General features: G+C 46.7%; 2 protein-coding genes across 4 annotated transcripts in view; one reads left to right on the forward strand and one right to left on the reverse strand.

Moving 5' to 3' along the window:
- LOC141148415 (uncharacterized) overlaps positions 1-24,967 on the reverse strand; it is a 332,754-nt gene that overhangs the window by 126,258 nt on the left and 181,529 nt on the right. The gene's annotated exons all lie outside the window — the stretch shown is intronic.
- The window catches only part of LOC141148417 (demethylmenaquinone methyltransferase-like), a 90,264-nt gene that overhangs the window by 11,253 nt on the left and 54,044 nt on the right, over positions 1-24,967 (forward strand). The window lies entirely within an intron of this gene.

Genomic DNA, 24,967 nt, shown 5'->3' on the forward strand with positions numbered 1-24,967 from the left:
TAACCACACCCCTTAATTGATAGACTGATGAAACAAGAAAAAAAAAAAAGCTATTTAAAAAGTGACAGCAAAAGGCAAATTAAAAACTAAAAGGAAAAGTCCCCAAAATGCAACCCAGCAAACACCAGACAGCAAAGACACACCAACAGACAGCAAACACACACCAACAGACAGCAAGACTTGTATACTCTAACACTTGTTTTTAACTCCCACTTAATCCAGCTCCACTTACACCAAGCTCCACAGCTTCAAACTGAGCATGCTCAGACTGAGTCCTACAACAAGTTAAATAGGCACCTGGGAGCAATTAACCACACCCCTTAATTGATAGACTGATGAAACAAGAAAAAAAAAAAAAAAAAAAGCTATTTAAAAAGTGACAGCAAAAGGCAAATTAAAAACTAAAAGGAAAAGTCCCCAAAATGCAACCCAGCAAACACCAGACAGCAAACACACACCAACAGACAGCAAACACACACCAACAGACAGCAACACACACCAACAGACAGCAAGACTTGTATACTCTAACACTTGTTTTTAACTCCCACTTAATCCAGCTCCACTTACACCAAGCTCCACAGCTTCAAACTGAGCACCTTATGCTCGGGCCGAACTGTTCGCCCATACCTAATGATGATTCTATCCAATCATGGCTCATTGCTCTTAGTCCCACCCCACACTATAAAAATAATCTCCTCATAGTGGCCATTTGCAGTGTGATATTGGCATGGAGAGAGATAGAACAGGGCTCTGTTCAGTGGTACTAGAGAATTATGCCCTGTACACACGATAGGATTTCCCGACTACAAAATCCATGTTTTTTTTCCAGACGGATGTTGGCTCAAACTTGTCTTGCATACACACGGTCACACAAATCTTGTCGGAAATTCCGAACGTCAACGCGGTGACATACAACACATACGACGGGCCGAGAAAAATTAAGTTCAATAGCCAGTGTGGCTCTGCTGCTTGATTCCGAGCATGCGTGGAACTTTGTGCATTGGAATTGTGTACACACAATCGGAATTTACAACAACTAATTTTGTTGTCGGAAAATTTGAGATCCAGATCTCAAATTTTGTGTGATGGAAATTCCGATGGAAAATGTCCGATGGAGCCTACACACGGTTGGAATTTCTGAAAACGAGCTCCCATCGAACATTTTCCGTAGGAAAATCCTATCGTGTGTACGGGGCATAAGTGTGCCTCTATTGTCAGTGTAGAATATCAGTTTAGTGTGAATCTAGTGATAGTTCAGTGTAAGGTAGTGTGACTGTTCATTTTTACTTTAGTGTCAGTTTATTTTGTCAGGGCAGGTTTCCTGCAGTGTATATATCAGTGCATTACTACACGTTTTAACAAAGTATATTTCAGTGCAGTTTTACTGCAGCATATTGCAGTGTGTCAGTGGAGTGTCTGTGTAGTGCAGTGAGGTGCGGTAAAGGTCAGTGGCTGGTGAGGCACTGGCTAGTATCAGAGCCAGATACACACAGGTTACATACGGCCCTATCGTTGGAGTGAGATCAATAATTCTAGCACTAGACCTCCTCTAACTCTAAACATGTAACCTGTAAAAAAATTTTAAAGCGTCGCATATGGAGATTTTTAGGTACTGAAGTTTGGCACCATTCCACGAGTGTGCGCAATTTTAAAGCGTGAGATGTGAGGTATCTATTTACTCGGCGTAACATCATTTTTCACATTATACAAAAAAATCGGGCTAACTTTAGTTTTTTTGTTTTTTTTTATTCATGAAACCGTTTCTTTCCCCCCAAAAAAACACGTTTGAAAAATTGCTGTGCAAATTCCGTGTAAAATAATACGTTGCAACGACCACCATTTTATTCCCTAGGGTGTCTGCTAAAAATATCTTTGTGGGTTTTGAGTAATTTTCTAGCAAAAAAAAAAATTTGATTTTTACAGGAGAGAAGTGTCAGAATTGACCTGGGTGGCAAGGGGTTAATCACTTCAGCCCCGGAAGGATTTACCCCCTTCCTGACCAGAGCACTTTTTACAATTTGGCACTGCGTTGCTTTAACTGCTAATTGCGCGGTCATGCAATGCTGTACCCAAACGAAATTTGCGTCCTTTTCTTCCCACAAATAGAGCTTTCTTTTGATGGTATTTGATCACCTCTGCCGTTTTTATTTTTTGCGCTATACACGGAAAAAAAACGAAAATTTTGAAAAAAAATGATATTTTCTACTTTTTGTTCTAAAAAAAATCCAATAAACTCAATTTTATTCATATATTTAGGCCAAAATGTATTCGGCCACATGTCTTTAGTAAAAAAAAATGTCAATAAGTGTATATTTATTGGTTTGCGCAAAAGTTATAGCGCCTACAAACTAGGGTACATTTTCTGGAATTTACACAGCCTTTAATTTATGACTGCCTATGTCGTTTCTTGAGGTGCTAAAATGGCAGGGCAGTACAAAACCCCCACAAATGACCCTATTTTGGAAAGTAGACACCCCAAGGAAATTGCTGAGAGGCATGTTGAGCCCATTGAATATTCATTTTTTTTGTCCCAAGTGATTGAATAATGACAAAAAAAAAAAAAAAATTACAAAAAGTTGTCACTAAATGATATATTGCTCACACAGGCCATGGGCATATGTGGAATTGCACCCCAAAATACATTTAGCTGCTTCTCCTGAGTACGGGGATACCACATGTGTGGGACTTTTTGGGAGCCTAGCCGCGTACGGGGCCCCGAAAACCAATCACTGCCTTCAGGATTTCTAAGGGCGTACATTTTTGATTTTACTCCTCACTACCTATCACAGTTTTGAAGGCCATAAAATGCCCAGATGGCATAAACCCCCCCCCAAATGACCCCATTTTGGAAAGTAGACACCCCAAGCTATTTGCTGAGAGGCATGTTGAGTCCATGGAATATTTTATATTTTGACACAAGTTGCGGGAAAGTGACAATTTTTTTTTTTTTGCATAAAGTTGTCACTAAATGATATATTGCTCACACAGGCCATGGGCATATGTGGAATTGCACCCCAAAATACATTTAGCTGCTTCGCCTGAGTATGGGGATACCACATGTTTGGGACTTTTTAGGAGCCTAGCCGCGTACGGGGCCCCGAAAACCAATCACCGCCTTCAGGATTTCTAATGCTACGTACACACGGTCGGACTTTCCGGCGGACTTGGTCCGGCACACTTTCTGACGGACTTTGTCCGCCAGGTGCGCCGGACTTTAAAACGGATGGACTTGCCCACACACGACCGGACTTTTCTGGCGGGCTAAGTCCGCCCGTCTTTCCGACGGACTTTCGCCGGAGGTACGGCGGACTTTCAGAATGAACGGACTTGCCCACACACGGACAAGTCCGTTCATTTTGAACGTGACTGATGTGCGACGGGACTAGAAAAGGAAATCAATCTTGCCGCTTTTATCGGCAAGATTGACACCTTGCGAGCCCCGTCGCGGGGCATACCAGGCCCTTAGGTCTGGTATAGATTATAAAGGGGAACCCCCTACGCCGAAAAAAACGGCGTGGGGTTCCCCCAAAGATCCATACCAGACCCCGATCCAAGCATGCAGCCCGGCCGGTCAGGAAAGGGGGTGGGGACGAGCGAGCGCCCCCCCCTCCTAAACCGTACCAGGCCGCATGCCCTCAACATGAGGGGGTGCTTTGAGGGAGGGGGGCGCCCTGCGGGGCCCCCAAACCCAAAGCACCTTGTCCCCATGTTGATGAGGACAAGGGCCTCTTCCCGACAACCCTGGCCGTTGGTTGTCGGGGTCTGCGGGCGGGGGGCTTATCGGAATTCGGGAGCCCCCTTTAATAAGAGGGCCCCCAGATCCCGCCCCCCCACCCTATGTGAATGAGTATGGGGTACATGGTACCCCTACCCATTCACCTAGGGAAAAAGTGTCAATAATAAAACACACTACACAGGTTTTTAAAATAATTTATTAAACAGCTCCGGGGGGGTCTTCCTCCGGCTTCGGGGGTTCCTCCGGTTCCTCTTCTCCCGGCGTCCGGTTGGTTCTTCTCCGCTCTCTTCTCCCGGTGTTCCAGTTCTTCGGCCGGCTCCTCTGCTGTCTTCAGGTAGCTCTCTTGCCAGCAGAGGTCCGGGCTTCTGGGCTTCTTGGCTTCTTCCCTCTTCTCTTCTCCAGATGTTGACACGACGCTCTCTCCGGCTGGACTGCTCTCTGAGGGCTCCGTTGTGACTTATATAGGCGGAGACCCCGCCCCCTAATGATGTCACAGTCCCTGGGCATGCTGGGACTGTGACGTTTTAGGGGGCGTGGTCAATATCGCTCGGTGACCACGCCCCCTAAAACGTCACAGTCCCAGCATGCCCAGGGACTGTGACATCATTAGGGGGCGGGGTCTCCGCCTATATAAGTCACAACGGAGCCCTCAGAGAGCAGTCCAGCCGGAGAGAGCGTCGTGTCAACATCTGGAGAAGAGAAGAGGGAAGAAGCCAAGAAGCCCAGAAGCCCAGAAGCCCGGACCTCTGCTGGCAAGAGAGCTACCTGAAGACAGCAGAGGAGCCGGCCGAAGAACTGGAACACCGGGAGAAGAGAGCGGAGAAGAACCAACCGGACGCCGGGAGAAGAGGAACCGGAGGAACCCCCGAAGCCGGAGGAAGACCCCCCCGGAGCTGTTTAATAAATTATTTTAAAAACTTGTGTAGTGTGTTTTATTATTGACACTTTTTCCCTAGGTGAATGGGTAGGGGTACCATGTACCCCATACTCATTCACATAGGGTGGGGGGGCGGGATCTGGGGGCCCTCTTATTAAAGGGGGCTCCCGAATTCCGATAAGCCCCCCGCCCGCAGACCCCGACAACCAACGGCCAGGGTTGTCGGGAAGAGGCCCTTGTCCTCATCAACATGGGGACAAGGTGCTTTGGGGTGGGGGGCCCCGCAGGGCGCCCCCCTCCCCCAAAGCATCCCCCCATGTTGAGGGCATGCGGCCTAGTATGGTTTAGGAGGGGGGGCGCTCGCTCGTCCCCACCCCCTTTCCTGACCGGCCGGGCTGCGTGCTCGGATTGGGGTCTGGTATGGATTTTAGGGGGGACCCCACGCCGTTTTTTTGGCATAGGGGGTTCCCCTTTATAATCCATACCAGACCTAAGGGCCTGGTATGCCCCGCGCTCACCGCAATAGGAAAATCTGTTTTTCCTATTGCAGCGAGCGCGAGATGCAATACCCTGCCCTCGCGTCGTATCTGGTCCGTCGGACCAGCATACACACGAGCGGACTTTCCGTCGGACCAGCACACAGACGAGCGGACTTTCCGCCCAAAACTGAGTCCGGAGGATAAATTTAAAACAGGTTTCAAATCTTGGTCCAGCGGACTTTGGGGAAAAAGTCCGCCGGAAAAGTCCGCTGGCGCCTACACACGGGCGGATTGTCCGGCACACTCTGGTCCGCCGGACCAAGTCCGCCGGAAAGTCCGACCGTGTGTACGCGGCATAAGGGTGTAAATTTTTTATTTCACTCTTCACTGCCTATCATAGTTTTGGAGGCCATGGAATGCCCAGGTGGCACAAACCCCCCCCCCCCCCCAAATGACCCCATTTTGGAAAGTAGACACCCCAAGCTATTTGCTGAGAGGCATGGTGAGTATTTTGCAGCTCTCATTTGTATTTGAAAATGAAGAAAGACATGAAAAAAAAATGTTTTTTTCTTTTTTTAATTTTCAAAACTTTCTGACAAAAAGTGAGGTCTGCAAAATACTCACTATACCGCTCAGCAAATAGCTTGGGGTGTCTACTTTCCAAAATGGGGTCATTTGGGGGGGTTTTGTGCCACCTGGGCATTCCATGGCCTCCGAAACTGTGATAGGCAGTGAAGAGTGAAATCAAAAATTTATGCCCTTAGAAAGCCTGAAGGCGGTGCTTGGTTTTCGGGGTCCAGTGCGCGGCTAGGCTCCCAAAAAGTCTCACACATGTGGTATCCCCATACTCAGGAGAAGCAACAGAATGTATTTTGGGGTGTAATTTCACATATTCCCATGGCATGTTTGAGCAATATATAATTTAGTGACAACTTTGTGCAAAAAAAAAAAAAAAATTGTCTCTTTCCCGCAACTTGTGTCACAATATAAAATATTCCATGGACTCGACATGACTCTCAGCAAATAGCTTGGGGTGTCTACTTTCCAAAATGGGGTCATTTGGGGGGGTTTTGAACTGTCCTGGCATTTTATGCACAACATTTAGAAGCTTATGTCACACATCACCCACTCTTCTAACCACTTGAAGACAAAGCCCTTTCTGACACTTTTTGATTACATGAAAAAATAATTTTTTTTTGCAAGAAAATTACTTTGAACCCCCAAACATTATATATTTTTTTAAAGCAAATGCCCTACAGATTAAAATGGTGGGAGTTTCATTTTTTTTTTTCACACAGTATTTGCGCAGCGATTTTTCAAACGCATTTTTTGGGGAAAAAACACACTTTTTTAAATTTTAATGCACAAAAACACACTATATTGCCCAAATGTTTGATGAAATAAAAAAGATGATCTTAGGCTGAGTACATGGATACCAAACATGACATGCTTTAAAATTGCGCACAAACGTGCAGTGGTAACAAAATAAATACATTTTTAAAAGCCTTTAAAAGCCTTTACAGGTTACCACTTTAGATTTACAGAGGAGGTCTACTGCTAAAATTACTGCCCTCGATCTGACCTTCGCGGTGATACCTCACATGCATGGTGCAATTGCTGTTTACATTTTGCGTTCGCCTTAGCGCGAGAGCAGGGGGGACAGGGGTGCTTTTTTTTTTTTTTTTTTTTTTCTTTATTATTTTTTTGCTTTTTTATCTTATTTTTAAACTGTTCCTTTCATTTTTTTTTTTTTTAAATCATTTTTATTGTTATCTCAGGGAATGTAAATATCCCCTATGATAGCAAAAGGTAGTGACAGGTACTCTTTTTTGAAAAAATTGGGGTCTATTAGACCCTAGATTTCTCCTCTGCCCTTAAAGCATCTGACCACACCAAGATCGGTGTGATAAAATGCTTCCCCAATTTCCCAATGGCGCTATTTACATCCGGAGAAATCTAATTCATAAAATGCTCGTAGCTTCCAGTTTCTTAGGCCATAGAGATGTTTGGAGCCACTCTGGTCTCTGATCAGCTCTATGGTCAGCTGGCTGAATCACCGGCTGCATTCTCAGGTTCCCTGTAGAGACAGGAGAGCCAGAGAAAAACACGGAAGACGGTGGGGGGGGGGGCATTCTCTCCCACTGCTTGTAAAAGCAGTCTAGAGGCTAATTAGCTGCTAGGATTGCTTTTACATGAAAGCCGACCGCTGGCTGAAAAGAATGATACCAAGATGATACCTAAACCTGCAGGCATCATTCTGGTATAACCACTCAAAGTTGTGAATGGCGTACCTGAAGACAAAAAAATGGTTAACAATAAAGCACAGTAAACGGTAAAGTATAAAAAATTGCATACTTGAAAAGCAAACATGATAAAACATAATAACAATAAAACATTGCAGAATAGAATACAGTAAAAAAGAGCAGAACAATAGAGAGAGAGAGAATAGAGAGAGAGAGAACAATAAAACGACACTTTTTTTGTAACTGTAACTTTTATAACTGTAACCGGTTCCAGGTTCGGGTCTCTCAAAATGCGATGGCATCTTGGGAGACCCTTTGAAAGTGTGTCCTAGTCTGTGCAATGCTGTACCCTACGCTAATACTCAACTAGTGAATGGTAGCGTTCAAAACATTCACCAATGCAAAGACCAAGATTGTCAGGACAGGAGGGACAATAATAGCGAGTGTCACGCCTATATCCGCGCTTGCTGCAGACACGACATCTTTTTTGGGGGGTTCGTTGGGTAGGGGTACTCGGGAGGACATTAAGAAAAGGCCTCTCATGCAGCCGACTGCATTTGGTTGGGGATGTGAATGGGGGAAGTACGGGTGCTGCAGAAGTGGTGGGTTCCCAATTAGGATTGGCGAATGCAGCAGGAAGGGCATTATGGGCACGACGGGCCTGTGTTGGTCTTCTTCTTGGTGGCAGCGGGACACTACTTGTGCTTGCCACCTCACCAGCTTGAACTGCACTTATGGGACTCGCCACGTCACCAAGTGTTACTGCAGTGCAGGTTTGACTACGACCAGGGTGTACTAGGCCGCTGGTGCTTGCCACTTCACCAAAACGCTACCAAAAAAACTGTTAGCGATCGCAGGGATCAGGCCTGACTCTGCGAACGCTGCAGTTATGCGTTTAGTGTTTTGTAAGTGACAGTGATCGATCGATACTGCACTTGGGTGGGCTGGGCTGGGCCGGGCGGAGGGGCAAAACGCAGGTGCTAGCAAGTATCTGGGCTGATCCCGCTAACACTGCGTTTTTGGGAACCCTAAACTGCTGGGGATGCTAATATAGATCTGATCGGATCAGATATTGATTCGTTCAGATACTATACCACTAAGGGAGGTGTGCGGTGCGTGCGTGGGTGTTAGCAGTACTGGCGCTAACCTGACGCTGCCTGGGGCTGGTGCTTGTCAGTTCACCAAAACGCTACCAAAAAAACTGTTAGCGATCGCAGGGATCAGGCCTGACTCTGCAAACGCTGCAGTTATGCGTTTAGTGTTTTGTAAGTGACAGTGATCGATCGATACTGCACTTGGGTGGGCTGGGCTGGGCTGGGCCGGGCGGAGGGGCAAAACGCAGGTGCTAGCAGGTATCTGGGCTGATCCCGCTAACACTGCGTTTTTGGGAACCCTAAACTGCTGGGGACACTAGTATAGATCTGATCGGATCAGATATTGATGCGTTAAGATACTATACCACTAAGGGAGGTGTATGCTGCGTGCGTGGGTGTTAGCGGTACTGGAGCTAATCTGACGCTGCTTGGGGTGACGCATATCACCGCCGGGCGATCAGGGGGCTAAACCTTTATTAGGTAATAAACGGCGGGTGCCCTGACACTATAAAAAATAAACGAACTAACCAGCGTCACCCGTAACAGTTATACAGTGATCAGTGGTGAAAGGGTTAACTAGGGGGCAATCAAGGGGTTAAAACATTTATTAGGTAGTATATGGGGGTCCCTGTCACAATAAAACGCTGACGGCGAACCTGAATATTTACCTCCCTAACTAGCGTCACCAGCGACACTAATACAGCGATCAGAAAAATGATCGCTTAGCGACACTGGTGACAGGGGGTGATCAAGGGGTTAAAACTTTATTAGGGGGTGTTAGGGGGGTACCCTAGACCTAAAGGGGGCTAACACTCACTGACCTAACACTGTAACTGTCACAAACTGACACCAATGCAGTAATCAGAAAAAAAAAAAAAAAAAAAAAAACCTGCTTGGTGTCAGTTTGTGACGGGGGGGGGGGTGATTGGGGGGGATCGGGGGGTAATCGGGGGTGTAATGTGTGCCTGGCATGTTCTACTGTGTGTGTGTGTTTGTGTAACTCACAGTACAGTCTTCTCTCCTCGGCGCCGGAACGGAAAATACCGAGCCGAGGAGAGATGACATCATTTCCTCTGCCTCTGTGTACAATACAGAGGCAGGGAAATGATCCCATTGGCTGGGAGCGATCGCGAGGGGGGGGGCACGAATGGATGGCCTCCCCCTCACCACCGATCGCCGGGGGAGATTTTCCGACCGCCGCAGGCACCGGGGGGGGGGGGTCCGACCGGACCCCCCACCCGCGGGCAGGCAAGGACGTACCTGTAAGTCCTATTGCCTGCCCGTGCCGATCTGAGGATGTATATGTTCGTGCGGCGGTCGGCAACTGGTTAATTACCGTATGTAATATACAAATAATTAGGGATGAGCCCGATGTTCAAGTCGAGCACAAGTTCGACTCGAACATCGGGTGTTCGTTGAATAGCAAACATTATGGGGTGTTTGCGGCAAATTTGAGTGCCGCGGAACGCCCCCAAATTCACTGCAATATCGCAGTGCATTGACATCTGTGCTTAGCGTGCTCAGCTGCGAGAGCCATAAATGGCCAAAGGCAGGGTGCCTTCAGCCAATCATGGCTCAGTCCACACCCCACACTATATAAGGCTGCTTCCAATGGTGGCAGTGTGTAGTGTTGGCATGGATGGAGAGAAATTGAGCTAGATTAGGCAGGCAGGTTAGTTAGTGGTGTGCAGGCAGTGTATCACTCAGCAGCTGCCCTGAGCCCTGTCATTGTTGTGGGGCCCAAAGCAGCTACATCATACTTGCCAACTATCCTAGTTTAAATTCCCTTGAAGTTTTAGTGTAGTGCCCCGATAGATAGAATGCCCCCCTGTTTGGTTCACATCCAGAACATGCGAACAGGCAAAAAATTTGTTCGAACACCATTAAAGTCTATGGGACACTAACATGAAAAATCAAAAGTGCTCATTTTAATGGTTAATATGCAAGTTATTGTCATAAAAAGGGTTTGGGGACCTGGGTTCTGCCCCAGGGGACATGGATCAATGCAAAAAAAAGATTTAAAAACTGCCATTTTTTTGAGAGCAGTGATTTTAATAATGCTTAAAGTGAAACAATAAAAGTGAAATATTCCTTTAAATTTCGTACCTGGGCGGTGTCTATAGTATGCCTATAAGGTGGCACGTGTTTCCCGTGTTTAGAACAGTCTCTGCACAAAATGACATTTCTAAAGGAAAAAAAGTCATTTAAAACTACTCGCGGCTGTAATGAATTGTCGGGTCCGGCAAAACTTATAAAAGTCATTGGAAAAAAGAATGGTGTGGGGTTCCCCCCCAAAAATCCACACCAGACCCTTATCCGAGCACGCAACCTGGCAGGCCGCAGGAAAGGAGGGGGGACCAGAGAGTGCCCCCCCTCCTCTACCGTACCAGGCCACATGCCATCAACATAGGGAGGATGTCCTCGTGTTGATGGGGAAAAGGGCCTCATCCCCACAACCCTTGCCCGGTGGTTGTGGGGGTCTGTGGGCGGGGGGCTTATCGGAATCTGGAAGCCTCCTTTAACAAAGGGGACACCCAGATCCCGCCCCCCCATGTGAATTGGTAAGGGGTACATTGTACCCCTACCATTGCACAAAAAGAAAGTGTCAAAATGTTAAAAACCACAGGAGACGGCTTGGGACGAGTCCTTTATTAAAAATAAAAAAATAAAAAATAAAAAAGAGATTCCAGGGATGTAATCCAATAAATCCATGCTCCTACTCCAGCGATGTAATCCAATTCTCGATCTCCAGCGATGGATGATCTCCAGCGATGGATGATCTCCAGCGACTCCAGAGAGGAACACACACACAGGATCCTGCCTCCCCCGGAGGCACCCAGCCAATGACTGATGCGCTAGTTTGACAGCTCTTATGTAGAGCCACCCATCACGTGACCCCGTCCCCCTCTAACAAGGGGAAACGCCGGGGTTTCCCAGTGACGTGTACGGGTGACCCCACCCCTCTGATGCAATGGGAAACCTGCGTTGCAGGTTGCTCGGTGCCTCCGGTGGAGGCAGGATCCTGTGCGTGTTCCTAGCTGGAGTCGCTGGAGATCATCCATCGCTGGAGATCGAGAATTGGATCACATCACTGTAGTAGGAGCATGGATTTATTGGATTACATCCCTGGATCCTATTTTTTATTTTTTATTTTTTTATTTTTAATAAAGGACTCGTCCCAAGCTGTCTCCTGTGGTTTTTAACATTTTGACACTTTCTTTTTGTGAAATGGTAGGGGTACAATATACCCCTTACCAATTCGCATGGGGGGGGGCCGGGACCTGGGTGTCCCCTTTGTTAAAGGGGGCTTCCAGATTCCGATAAACCCCCCGCCTGCCGACCCCCACAATCACCGGCAAGGGTTGTGGGGATGAGGCCCTTGTCCTCATCAACATGGGGACATCTTCCCCATGTTGAGGGCATGTGGCCTGGTACGGTTCAGGAGGGGGGGGCGCTCCCTTGTCCCCCCCTCTTTTCTTGCAGCTTACCAGGTTGCGTGCTCGGATAAGGGTCTGGTGTGGATTTTTGGGGGAACCCCACGCCATTTTGTTTTTAATTTTGGTGCGGAGTTCCCCTTAAAACCTATACCAGACCCTTCTGGTATGGATTTTTTGGGGGAACCCCACGCCATTTTTTTTTAAATTTTGGTGCGGAGTTCCCCTTAATATCCATACCAGACCTGAAGGGCATTTTTTTTTTTTTTTTTTTTTTCAATGACTTTTATAAGTATTGCTGGACCCAACAATTCATTACAGCCGCGAGTAGTTTTAAATGACTTTTTTTCCTTTAGAAATGTCATTTTGTGCAGAGAAAGTTATAAACATAGGAAACATGCGCTAATTTACAGGCATACTATAGATGCCCCCCAGGTATGAAATTTAAAAGAATATTACACTTTTATTGTTTCACTTTAAGCATTATTAAAATCACTGCTCCTGAAAAAATGGCCGTTTTTAAAACTTTTTTTTGCATTGATACCCTAGGGCAGGACCCGGGTCCCCAAACACTTTTTATGACAATAACTTGCATATTAACCTTTAAAATTAGCACTTTAGATCTCTCCCATAGACTTTTAAAGGGTGTTCTGCGGCTTTTCGAATTTGCCGCGAACACCCCAAATTGTTCGCTGTTCAGCGAACGAGCGAAAAGTCAATGTTCGAGTCGAACTCATGTTCGACTTGAACAGATAGTCTATCCCTAATACTGGGTGAGATTGATAGAGAGATAGACAGCAGTGTTGGGGTTCCTCTCCATCCAGCAGAACTTTTCCTCCCCTCCCCCCCAGCACTCACCTGGTAGACAGACCAGGTGGCCCTTTTTAAAGGGCCAGTTTTAAAAAAAAGGGGGTGCGATGCCCATGCGCCCTCTATGGAGGGGGTGGCGCCGTGAGCCCTCTATGGACGAGCCGCCACTGTTCTCAGTGTGAAGTTCTGTTAGTAATGCTGCCCAACTCTGCCCTATTGTTGTGTACAGATGACTCACCTGCAGACCCTGTGTTTACATGTAAATAATCTGCATTGATATGTAAATAGCGGTGGGATTCATACAGGGCTGGTGCAAGGATTTTTGACACCCTAGGCGAAACCCCTGACTCCACCCCCTGTTCCCTGCCCATGTAAACCCCACCTTTTTAATGGAGCACCCATCAAATGCAGTCTTACCAGTGCCCATCAAATGCAGCCTCACCAGCGCCCATCAAATGCAGCCTCACCAGCGCCCATCAAATTCAGCCTCACCAGCGCCCATCAAATGCAGCCTCACCAGCGCCCATCAAATGCAGCCTCACCAGCGCCCATCAAATGCAGCCTCACCAGCGCCCATCAAATGCAGCCTCACCAACGCCCATCAAATGCAGCCTCACCAACGCCCATCAAATGCAGCCTCACCAACGCCCATCAAATGCAGCCTCACCAACGCCCATCAAATGCAGCCTCACCAGCGCCCATCAAATGCAGCCTCACCAGCGCCCATCAATGAATGTTTGCTTGCTTCCATTCATTCGGGAGTCGGTACACAGACACAGTCTTCAGCCGCCACTGCGTCTCTGACACTATGTGCGAATGGAGCGGCAGCTATCTACTGATGCTGAGACTTAGATACTTGCTGCAGAAATAAGAGAGTAGGAACACCAGTGGCCAGGCACCCTAGGCAGCAGGGCGTCCTAGGCGGCTGCCTAGTTTGCCTAATGGTAGCACCGGCCCTGGATTCATATGTAAAAAGCGGTGGACCGCGGCATTCATATGTAAATAGGGGCAGCATCCATATGTAAATAGAGGCAGTATTCATATGTATATCATGCTCCCCTGAGGTCATATCCACCATTACCAATACAGAACTGCCCACAGGGCAGGTAAAGGGGCATGCTTGAAAGTCCTGTCTGCAACGTTGGTCATTAAGCCTAACATTAGCCTGATCTGCAAAGGTAAGCAAATTGGTGTGGGGGGGGGTAGTGTGGGGTGTGCAGAGGTAGGCAGAGAAGGAATTGCAGTTTGGGAGGCCAGGTGAGCAAGGAGGGGATGTGGAGAGATAAGGAAGGTGGGTGCAAAAATAAGCAGAGGAGGTGGGTAGAGTTAAAGGGGGAGGGTTGGAATGGAGAGGATAGGGGAGATTTGGGGTGCAGAGGTTAGCAGGGGTTTTAGGATGCAAAGGTATACTGACAGGGTGGATAAAGATGTACATCACGAGTAGGGTAGCTCAATTATTTCAATGGGCTGCTCTATGCGCTAGAAATGCAGAAGAAAGTCCCTAACGCTTTTTCAAAATCACACTGTGCCACAGCACATGTCAGCAGATGCATGAGGGTGTCATTAACAATCAATGGCACTGCTGTGTATTTGCTAAAGGGCAGCGCGTTTCTGTGGTGTCAGGAAAGCGATTTTGCATGTGTTCCTGACACACAGAAATGTGAATGGCTAAATGTCTCAGTTACATTGGTGGTCAGTGTAAATCTTCTCATTACATTGGGGCTTGGTGTAGAATCCTTTCATTCACACTAGTGACCAGTGTGAATGTCCCCCTTACATTACTGGTCAGTATAAATCCCTCCTTACATTGGTGGTTACTGTGAATGCTTTTATTCCATTAGTGGTCAGTGTAAACCCCTATTACATTGGTGGCCAGTGTTGAAACTCCTCTTATATTGGCATTACAAGATAATGCCACAAAGTTTGGAGGGGGGGGGTATTTAATTTACAGGTACCATCATCCTTAGAGAGTTTATGATAGGAGGGATTAGGGAGGAAGTAGTAAGGACCACTCCAAACAAGTCCTACCTCACCAAAAGAAAAAATGTGGACTATTACGGTACCTCATAGAGACATACAATATAGATAAAATTTCAGTTTATTCAATTATAAACACTAAAAATCTATATAAAAAAATACAGATTGACAACAAAACAGTTTAGGAAATGTTACAGAACAAAATATATTCTTGAATAACGATATATAGAGCCGGCATGGGTTATATTGGCAGTCAGTACAAAAATCAACATTGCCATTAAACCCCCTCCCCCCCAGCACTACCACTGATCCCAGGAGTCCAAAGATCCCTAGGAGTATTCTGTCTATTGATGAGTCCTCTCACCACCCCACTCCATGGTGTGCAGGCAGGTAGAGAGCGAAATTGCATGCAGGGGGGGCCCAAGAAAATGTTTGCCCAGGGTCCAATCAATATTAAAGACGGCCCTGTGTGTGTGTGTGTGTGTGTGTGTGTGTGTGTGTGTGTGTGTGTATGTATGTATGTATATATATGTGTATATATATATATATATATATATATATATATATATATATATAATTTTCTATCTCTCAAGAGGGATTGCTGTATGAAAAATGTAAAATATCCAAAATATACAGGCAGGCATAGTTAACGGTTTCGGGCTAATACAGATCATGCCCTTCTTCGAAACTTCATGCCTTGATAGGCATGAAGTTTTGAAGAAGGGCGTGATGTGTATTAACGGTTTCAGGCTAACTATGACTGCCTGTATATTTTGGATGTTTTAAATTTTTCATTAAATAATTTTTTTGTGCAGCAATCCCTCTTGATTTTCTTCTATGAGATAAGCCCTTGGGAAGGCTTGATTGCTTGCACATGTTATTACGATCGACGTGCACCTCATCCTCTGAACTTTCTTTTACACATATATATATATATAATTAGTCTAGTGTGTATACATACAGTGCATTTGGCGATGTACACAGTATATAATACGATGTGTACAGTTTCTAATACAGTGCAGGCGGTGTACACAGTATATAATACAGTGTACAGTTTCTAATACACTTCAGGCGGTGTACAAAGTATATAATATAGTGTGTACAGTCTATAATACAGTGCAGTCAGTGTACAGTATATAATACAGTGTAGTGCAATATTTAAAAAAAACCCCATCATGTCCGGAAGGCCACCAAGGAGAGGCAGATGCTCACAGGCCACTAAAAGAGGGCAAGCAGCCTCTGTGTCTGCAGTGAACAGTGGTGGTAGTCGACATGGTGCATCCTCTGCAGGTGGGGCACACTTACCGTATCCTTTTTTTTCTGCTGCTGGCCGTGTTATTGAGCCACAACATGCAGAAGAATTGGTGGAGTCTTCTGTCACCCAGGCTCATACTAATTTTCCTTCCAATGCAGCTGCCAAAGTGGCCTATTCCACCAGCTTGTTGTCCAGTGACTCGTTCCGTAGCCCCACCATCATGCACGGAGGAATCACCAGAATTATTCGACCATAGTATCGGTTACATGGTACTGGAGGATGCGCAGCAATTTGAAGGCTCCAATGTTGGTTCCCAGGTTGAGAAAAGGAATAATGTGAGCCTAGAGAGAAGGGGTGCCACAGAAGGAAAAGAAACTGGCAGTCATGTCCCCCCCAGCTGCAGCATACTGCCAAGTTTGCTCCAGTGACAAGGAGGGAGGGGATGATGAAGTCACTGACTGTACTTGGGTGCCTGAGAGAAGGGACGAGGAGGAGGCACAACTCCCACAAGGCAGGACATCCTTCAGGGGTCAGCTTAAGGGCAGCCCGCCTATTACATCATAACCACAGAGCTCCGCAGGTGCAGGGCACTGCCGACTCCCCGCTGACTTGCAAAAGTTCCTTGGTATGGGCTTTTTTCAACATGTGTGCAGTAGATTGCACCATTGCTATTTGCAATCTTTGTCTGAAGTGGATCAAGCATGGCCAGAACAGCATACCTCCAGTCCTCTCAAAAACCTGCACTGAGAGGAATGAAGGTATAGCAATAGGTGCCACAAGTACTTGCAGCCAATCTGCTAGTAGTACACCACCAGTTGATTTCAGCAGGCATATTTCGCTACCCCAGTTGCTGAACCGTAAAAAAAAAATCTGTCCCAGCCATCCACATTCTCAACGCCTAAATGCTAGCTTGGGAAAATTTCTAGCACTGCAACTGCTGCCTTTTCAGCTTTTAGACTCTGCCCCCTTTTGTGAATTTGTGGAATGTGCTGTACCACAGTGGCAGGTTCTAAAATGAGATTTCTTTTCACGCAAGGCCAATCCAGCTCTCTACCGTCATGTGGCAGGCAATGTTTTGGCCTCGTTGGACAGGGTGGTCAGCAGCAAAGTTCATATTACCGCTGACTCATGGTCAAGCAGGCATGAGCAGAGACTTTACCTTTCCCTCACAGTGCACTGAGTAACATTTCATTGCAGCTAGGAAGGATGCAGCACAGGGTTCAGTGTTGGAGCTTGTTCCGCCACCACGCCTCGAAAAAGCTGGTGGTGATTCTGCCACAACATCTGTATGCTCCGACACTGTGCTGAATGTATGTATTCTGTAAATTCATGTAGGGGTGCAGTATGGGGGGGGACTGACCATTAGGTAAAATCTGAAAATAATCTTGTGCACACTATAATAGTGAACTGCAAGCATACATTGATGAACACCAAGAGGTCATGTATGATGAATGCTGTGCTATTATTAAAAAAATAAAAATAAAGGTTAAAAAAACATTATTTGCATTAGTCAATGACACACAAATGAAATGTATTATGTTAAAACCAAACCTAACCTACACAAATGTTTCTGTGCTGAAAATTCAGACAATAAGCACATGGGAGTAAAAAAGCCATGTTTTTCTTACTGATCTGGATTAGGGATGAGCTTCGAGTTCGAGTCGAACTCATGTTCGACTCGAACATTGGCTGTTCGCAAGTTCACCGAACAGCGAACAATTTGGGGTGTTCGCGGCAAATTCGAATGCCGCGGAACACCCTTTAAAAGTCTATGGGAGAAATCAAAAGTGCTAATTTTAAAGGCTAATATGCAAGTTATTGTCATAAAAAGTGTTTGGGGACCTGGGTCCTGCCCCAGGGGACATGGATCAATGCAAAAAAAAGTTTTAAAAACGGCCGTTTTTTCAGGAGCAGTGATTTTAATAATGCTTAAAGTCAATCAATAAAAGTGTAATATCCCTTTAAATTTCGTACCTGGGGGGTGTCTATAGTGTGCCTGTAAAGGGGCGCATGTTTCCTGTGTTTAGAACAGTCTGACAGCAAAATGACATTTTGAAGGAAAAAACTCATTTAAAACTACTCGCGGCTATTGCATTGCCGACAATACACATAGAAGTTCATTGATAAAAACGGCATGGGAATTCCCCAAAGGGGAACCCCGAACCAAAATTAAAAAAAAAAAATGACGTGGGAGTCCCCCTAAATTCCATACCAGGCCCTTCAGGTCTGGTATGGATATTAAGGGGAACCCCGGCCAAAATTAAAAAAAAAAAATGACGTGGGGTTCCCCCTAAATTCCATACCAGACCCTTCAGGTCTGGTACGGATTTTAAGGGGAACCCCGCGCCAAAAAAAAAAAAAAAAACGGCGTGGGGTCCCCCCAAAAATCCATACCAGACCCTTATCCGAGCACGCAACCTGGCAGGCCGCAGGAAAAGAGGGGGGGACGAGAGTGCGGCCCACCCTCCCTCCTGAACCGTACCAGGCCACATGCCCTCAACATTGGGAGGGTGCTTTGGTGTAGCCCCCCAAAACACCTTGTCCCCATGTTGATGAGGACAAGGGCCTCATCCCCACAACCCTGGCCGGTGGTTGTGGGGGTCTGCGGGCGGAGGGCTTATCGGAATCTGGAAGCCCCCTTTAACAAGGTGACCCCCAGATCCTGGCCCCCCCCTGTGTGAAATGGTAAGGGGGTACATAAGTACCCCTACCATTTCACCAAAAAAAAGTGTCAAAAATGTTAAAAATGACAAGAGACAGTTTTTGACAATTCCTTTATTTAAATGCTTCTTCTTTCTTCTATCTTCCTTCATCTTCTGGTTCTTCTGGTTCTTCTGACTCTTCTGGTTCTTACTCCGGCGTTCTCGTCCAGCATCTCCTCCGCGGCGTCTTCTATCTTCTTCTCCTCGGGCCGCTCCGCACCCATGGCATGGGGGGAGGCTCCCGCTCTTCTCTTCTTCTTTTCTTCTCTTCTTCTCTTCTTCTTTTCTTCTTTTCTTCTCCGGGCCGCTCCGCAATCCATGCTGGCATGGAGGGAGGCTCCCGCTGTGTGACGGCGCTCCTCGTCTGACAGTTCTTAAATAACGGGGGGGCGGGGCCACCCGGTGACCCCGCCCCCCTCTGACGCACGGTGACTTGACGGGACTTCCCTGTGACGTCACGGGGAATGCCACAGGGAAGTCCCGTCAAGTCACCCTGCGCCAGAGGGGGGCGGGGTCACCGGGTGGCCCCGCCCCGCCGTTATTTAAGAACTGTCAGACGAGGAGCGCCGTCACACAGCGGGAGCCTCCCTCCATGCCAGCATGGATTGCGGAGCGGCCCGGAGAAGAAAATGAAGAAGAGAAGAAGAGAAGAAAAGAAGAAGAGAAGAGCGGGAGCCTCCCCCCATGCCATGGGTGCGGAGCGGCCTGAGGAGAAGAAGACAGAAGACGCCGCGGAGGAGATGCTGGACGAGAACGCCGGAGGAAGAACCAGAAGAGCCAGAAGAACCAGAAGAACCAGAAGATGAAGGAAGATAGAAGAAAGAAGAAGCATTTAAATAAAGGAATTGTCAAAAACTGTCTCTTGTCATTTTTAACATTTTTGACACTTTCTTCGTGAAATGGTAGGGGTACTTATGTACCCCCTTACCATTTCACACAGGGGGGGGGCCGGGATCTGGGGGTCACCTTGTTAAAGGGGGCTTCCAGATTCCGATAAGCCCCCCGCCCGCAGACCCCCACAACCACCGGCCAGGGTTGTGGGGATGAGGCCCTTGTCCTCATCAACATAGGGACAAGGTGTTTTGGGGGGCTACCCCAAAGCACCCTCCCAATGTTGAGGGCATGTGGCCTGGTACGGTTCAGGAGGGAGGGGGGGCCGCACTCTCGTCCCCCCCTCTTTTCCTGCGGCCTGCCAGGTTGCGTGCTCGGATAAGGGTTTGGTATGGATTTTTGGGGGGACCCCACGCCTTTTTTATTTTTTTTTTTTGGCGCGGGGTTCCCCTTAAAATCTATACCAGACCTGAAGGGTCTGGTATGGAATTTAGGGGGAACCCCACGTCATTTTTTTTTTTTTTAATTTTGGCCGGGGTTCCCCTTAATATCCATACCAGACCTGAAGGGCCTGGTATGGAATTTAGGAGGACTCCCACGTCATTTTTTTTTTTTAATTTTGGTTCGGGGTTCCCCTTTGGGGAATTCCCATGCCGTTTTTATCAATGAACTTCTATGTGTATTGTCGGCAATGCAATAGCCGCGAGTAGTTTTAAATGAGTTTTTTCCTTCAAAATGTCATTTTGCTGTCAGACTGTTCTAAACACAGGAAACATGCGCCCCTTTACAGGCATACTATAGACACCCCCCAGGTACGAAATTTAAAGGGATATTACACTTTTATTGTTTGACTTTAAGCATTATTAAAATCACTGCTCCTGAAAAAACGGCCGTTTTTAAAATTTTTTTTTGCATTGATCCATGTCCCCTGGGGCAGGACCCAGGTCCCCAAACACTTTTTATGACAATAACTTTCATATAAGCCTTTAAAATTAGCACTTTTGATTATTCATGTTCGTGTCCCATAGACTTTAACGGTGTTCGCATGTTCGAATGAACTTTTTTCCTGTTCGCATGTTCTGGTGCGAACCGAACAGGGGGGTGTTCGGCTCATCCCTAATCTGGATATAGAAGTATTGTTGTCTATTGAACAATGCACACAGCTGTATAAAGATCAGTAAGGGCCCTCTGACACTGGTCCGCTTTGCCACGCTAGAACGCACTTTTCCAGCAAGACAAAAGCACATGAATATTAACCACTTTTCACCCAGCCAATGTAGATAAATAGCCGTAATGAATGCTCTCTAGTTCTGGTAGAACATAACCATACATTCTCCCAGAAGCATGCGCAGCAGAGCGACCTTCAATCACAGCGAATCACCGGTCACAGTACTGGACCACTGTGAGCCCAGTACAGTAGTAAACAAGGCTGTCATTTATAATGTCTTGCTGACTACTGTGTGGTCATAAGTCATCACATGGTATCATGGCCAATCACAAAGGCTCTGTACTATGTGATAGCTGTGACCAGTCACCAGGTGCGACCCGTCCATTAAGGGTGCACGGGCTCCACCCCTCCCTCCAGCCACCCCCTCTATGTAGAATGGATAGATTCATGCATTGCATGAATATATCCATGGCTGCCGCCACCCCCTATTCAGGCGTCCGGCCCCTTTTAGGACGCTGGGTGCCTGAATTACAGCGGCGGGGGTGTTTTTTTGAAGCACCTGATTAGAGCCATAGGCGCTAATAGGCTTAAAAAAGGTGGACTTGGAGTGCAGAGCATTGGGCTCAGAGTCCACCTAGATGTGTTAGAAAAGCAAATTAATATTTGCTTTTCTAACACTGAACCACCTCTCCGCTAATCAGATAACACGGGTCTGATACCTGTCACGTGGCTGAAAGGACACGCACAGCTATTGGACGCCTAGCAGGAAGCAAGAAGAGACACACGGAGAACACAGCTCGCCGCTGCCTGACCCGCCACCAAGATGGGGTAAGTGCCAGTCAGACAGCGGGCGGTGGTCACAGTGGCTGCATTTGATGGGGCACAATGGCGGCATTTGATTGGGCACAGTGGTGGCATTTGATGGGCACAGTGGCTGCATTTGATGGGCACAGTGGCTGCGTTTGATGGGCACAGTGGCTGCGTTTGATGGGCACAGTGGCTGCTTTTGATGGGCACAGTGGCTGCGTTTGATGGGCACAGTGGCTGCATTTGATAGGCACAGTGGCTGAATTTGATAGGGTTTCTTTTCAGCCTTTTTTTTTTCAACCTTTTGTGTGTAGCAGCCCCTCCACACCCCCCTAATTACTTACCTGAGCCCCTTCTCTGCAGTGATGTCCACAAGTGTCTTAGCTGTCCCAGACACTCCTCCTGATTGACTGAGACACAGCAGCGGTGCCTTTGGCTCCCATGGCTGTCAATCAAAATCAATCAGCCAATCAGAGGAGAGAGGGGGTTGAATGTATACATGGAGCTCTGACTCGGCTCAGGTGCCCTGTGTAGCAATCTGCTGGCTGTGGAGGCACTCACTGGAGGGAGGGAGAGCAGAAGTGGGACCTGAGAAGAGGAGGATCCGGGCTGCTCTGTGCAAAACCAACTGCACAGAGGTGGAAAGTATAACATGTTTGTAATTAAAAAAAAAAACAAGCCTTTACAACCATTTTAAGGACTAATGTTTTTAATTTTTGAATATTAATGTGGATTATTTGTTTGTCAAATATTTTTCATATTTTTAGGATTGCGCACTCATTGGTATATATAAAACGACCTCTGATAGTCCACATACTTTGTTGGGATCAACAGTTTTTACAGAGTAGTTCATATCATTCTAATCCTCCCACACATTTTACCTTTTACAATATGGCACAAAGTGGCATTCTTGAACATGCCATGCATTATAACTGCTATATAACTAGTGTATAATGTATATTGTACGAGGTGGTACTCTAACACATACCTGTCGGCCAGGAGGGCCAGCAGGTGGCTGGAAACAAACCCCTAAACATAGTGTCTGTCCCATAAATACCCTCTCCCAGAATGCAACTCGGAGGACCACCTCCACCGAGTTGTCTCCGGGACAGAGGAGCACTCGTCCGCTTTAACACGTTGCTTTTCCAACACCCGCCGATGGCGACAACGACACCCACCGGCACAATGTGGAACCACACGCAACGTCAGCTAAGCTGGAACAGAGGCAAATCTAACTTCCTATAATGAGCAATTCACTAAATTTACCTATCAGATGGTAGATCATAAATCTATCAGCGCTACATACTCCCCCCACTACAATAGACGTTGTCCCCAACGTCTGTCCAAAAATAATGACAATAACTCCCAAGCCTGGGAGTAGGTATTTGAGCTTAAAACTTGGATTAGATAAAGAATAAGGAAAGACAATGGAGTGACATTATAAGATTAACATCTATAAAACAATATGTTCATGTCCGTAAACAAAACCATTCTATGACTGTACATAACCTCACTATCTAGCTGAAAATCTTAACAGCTTGATAGAGAATCAAATGGTTCCTGAAAAGGAAAGCATATTAACACACATATATTCTGTTCAACTTCAGGAGCAAAGCCTCATTTAAAAATAAGTCTCTCTTCCCATAATCTATATCAAAACAATCCTTAGGAGTCCATCCCTGTATAAATTTTTTTTGTTTCTCCCTTTAAATGAAAGAAATCCGGCTAGCAAAAAGAAGTCCTTGGATTTGTAACACTGAGATGAATATTCAGATCTTGACCATGAAGATCTCTTTATACTGACACTAACTAACTAACTAACTAACTCCAAAGTTCTTTTGTCCATAATCACCAATAAAACCGGGGATCTGGCAAGGTCAGTGGCTTTCCCAGTTTATCTACTGTAGTAATGAAATCTACAACGTCCTCTTTTCCGGGCCTGCAGATAACCACTTTGTCAGCATAGATGTGCCGACCGAAGTTCCAGTGCATAAAACATCCACTAAAAAGTTCATCGATTTTAACAGAACATCCAGTCTTTTGGAAAGGCTTAGGCACAGACAAATAGTCCCAAACAGCTTCACTGTACCAAAGTTCCCGGTTAACTTCAATCACTTGCATTACGTCCTGAGGGACATAAGGGAACTCCAAGCCATATTCCGTAGCTACATGCTTGTTCAACATTCTCTGCAAACGTGCAAGTTTGGGCAAGGATCTGCTTTTCCCCATACCAGGAGGCACACATGAATCCAATGATTTGCTCACCATAGACCCAGCCGGTGTCTGAAGTGAACTAACAACTTTTGACAATGTCTCATTTACTGTACTGTGTGGCTCCACACAGGGTGATGTCTTCCCAGAACTCAGGGCTGTCCATTCAGGGAAAGTCATAGCACATCCTCGCCTTGTGCCCATAACATCTCTTGTGACATAGTCTCAAATAGGTCCAACAAGGATTCTATTTCCGAATCTCCCAGTTCTTCTGCTGGCAGATACTTATTTACAGTCCCAGATACATTCCCTATCAGCTGCTTACTCGTTCCCATCGTGGACTTTGTTGGATCCGGTTCGGGTAGTCTCTGGGGTAGGCCTCGGCCATGGCCGTGGGAAGCCTTCACATATCCCACCTTCCTCTGGACAGGTACAACAGAGACAGGCGTGGTGGACACAGAATTCAAAGCAATGTCCGCTGATGAGACGGCAACAGCAGTGTCTCTCTCCGGAACATTCTCGGCAACAACAGGCAAAGTAGTGACCTGCCGTTCTCTCTCCGTAGTAGTAGCAGCTTCTACTGTGGCGATACCTGTTGCTCAATCCATTCAATAAGCATGGGGCGACATGGTAGGTTGCTCCACCACAAACAAATACTCTCCACATTGCGGACATTGGCCAAATGGACGGAGATGTACGGCCAGTCCTTCACATTGGTGGCAGATCATGCCCAGTCCTTCAATATCTCCTGAGGTATACAGAACAAACCTCCCCTGCGGCTTCAGATGAACACCAGTGCCCATAAGCAGGGTTCCGGTCAGTACAATACTTGACACAGTGCTTGCAGGGAACATTCTTGGTCCCATAATTGGCTGCATCGCTGAAAAAGACATGGCCACACTCTGATCTTCTCAGCACGATCACGAGGCCTCTCTTCTTCTCTGGCGCCAAACACATACACGTGTCCCACGTGGTATCAAGTAGGGTAGGCTCCTCCCACTTGTTCTTCTGATCACGTAGCTCCCGGGCTTTTACTGGTGCCCGCCGCCTACGCACTCAGAAACAAAGTCCTGCAACTTTTAACCTCTTCTCTTCCTGAAAAATTGACAAAGTCCAGCTCTCACCGTAAACTCCCGGTGAAACACCTCTCTGGGTTGCGATAATTGATGGTTAACAAATCCCAGACGACGCCCCCACATGTAGCACTAACTCTCGGTGGAGCTGCTGGTTTAAGCGGGCTGTTACCGGGTCTAGGGTTCCGTTGAGTTTACCTCTGGACGATATAAGCACCAACACTTGAGTACGTTTTCAATGCTTTATTGAACCAAGTAACGAAGGAAGTA

The sequence above is a fragment of the Aquarana catesbeiana genome, linkage group LG06, assembly GCF_042186555.1.
Source record: "Aquarana catesbeiana isolate 2022-GZ linkage group LG06, ASM4218655v1, whole genome shotgun sequence".
NCBI classification, from domain to species: domain Eukaryota; kingdom Metazoa; phylum Chordata; class Amphibia; order Anura; family Ranidae; genus Aquarana; species Aquarana catesbeiana.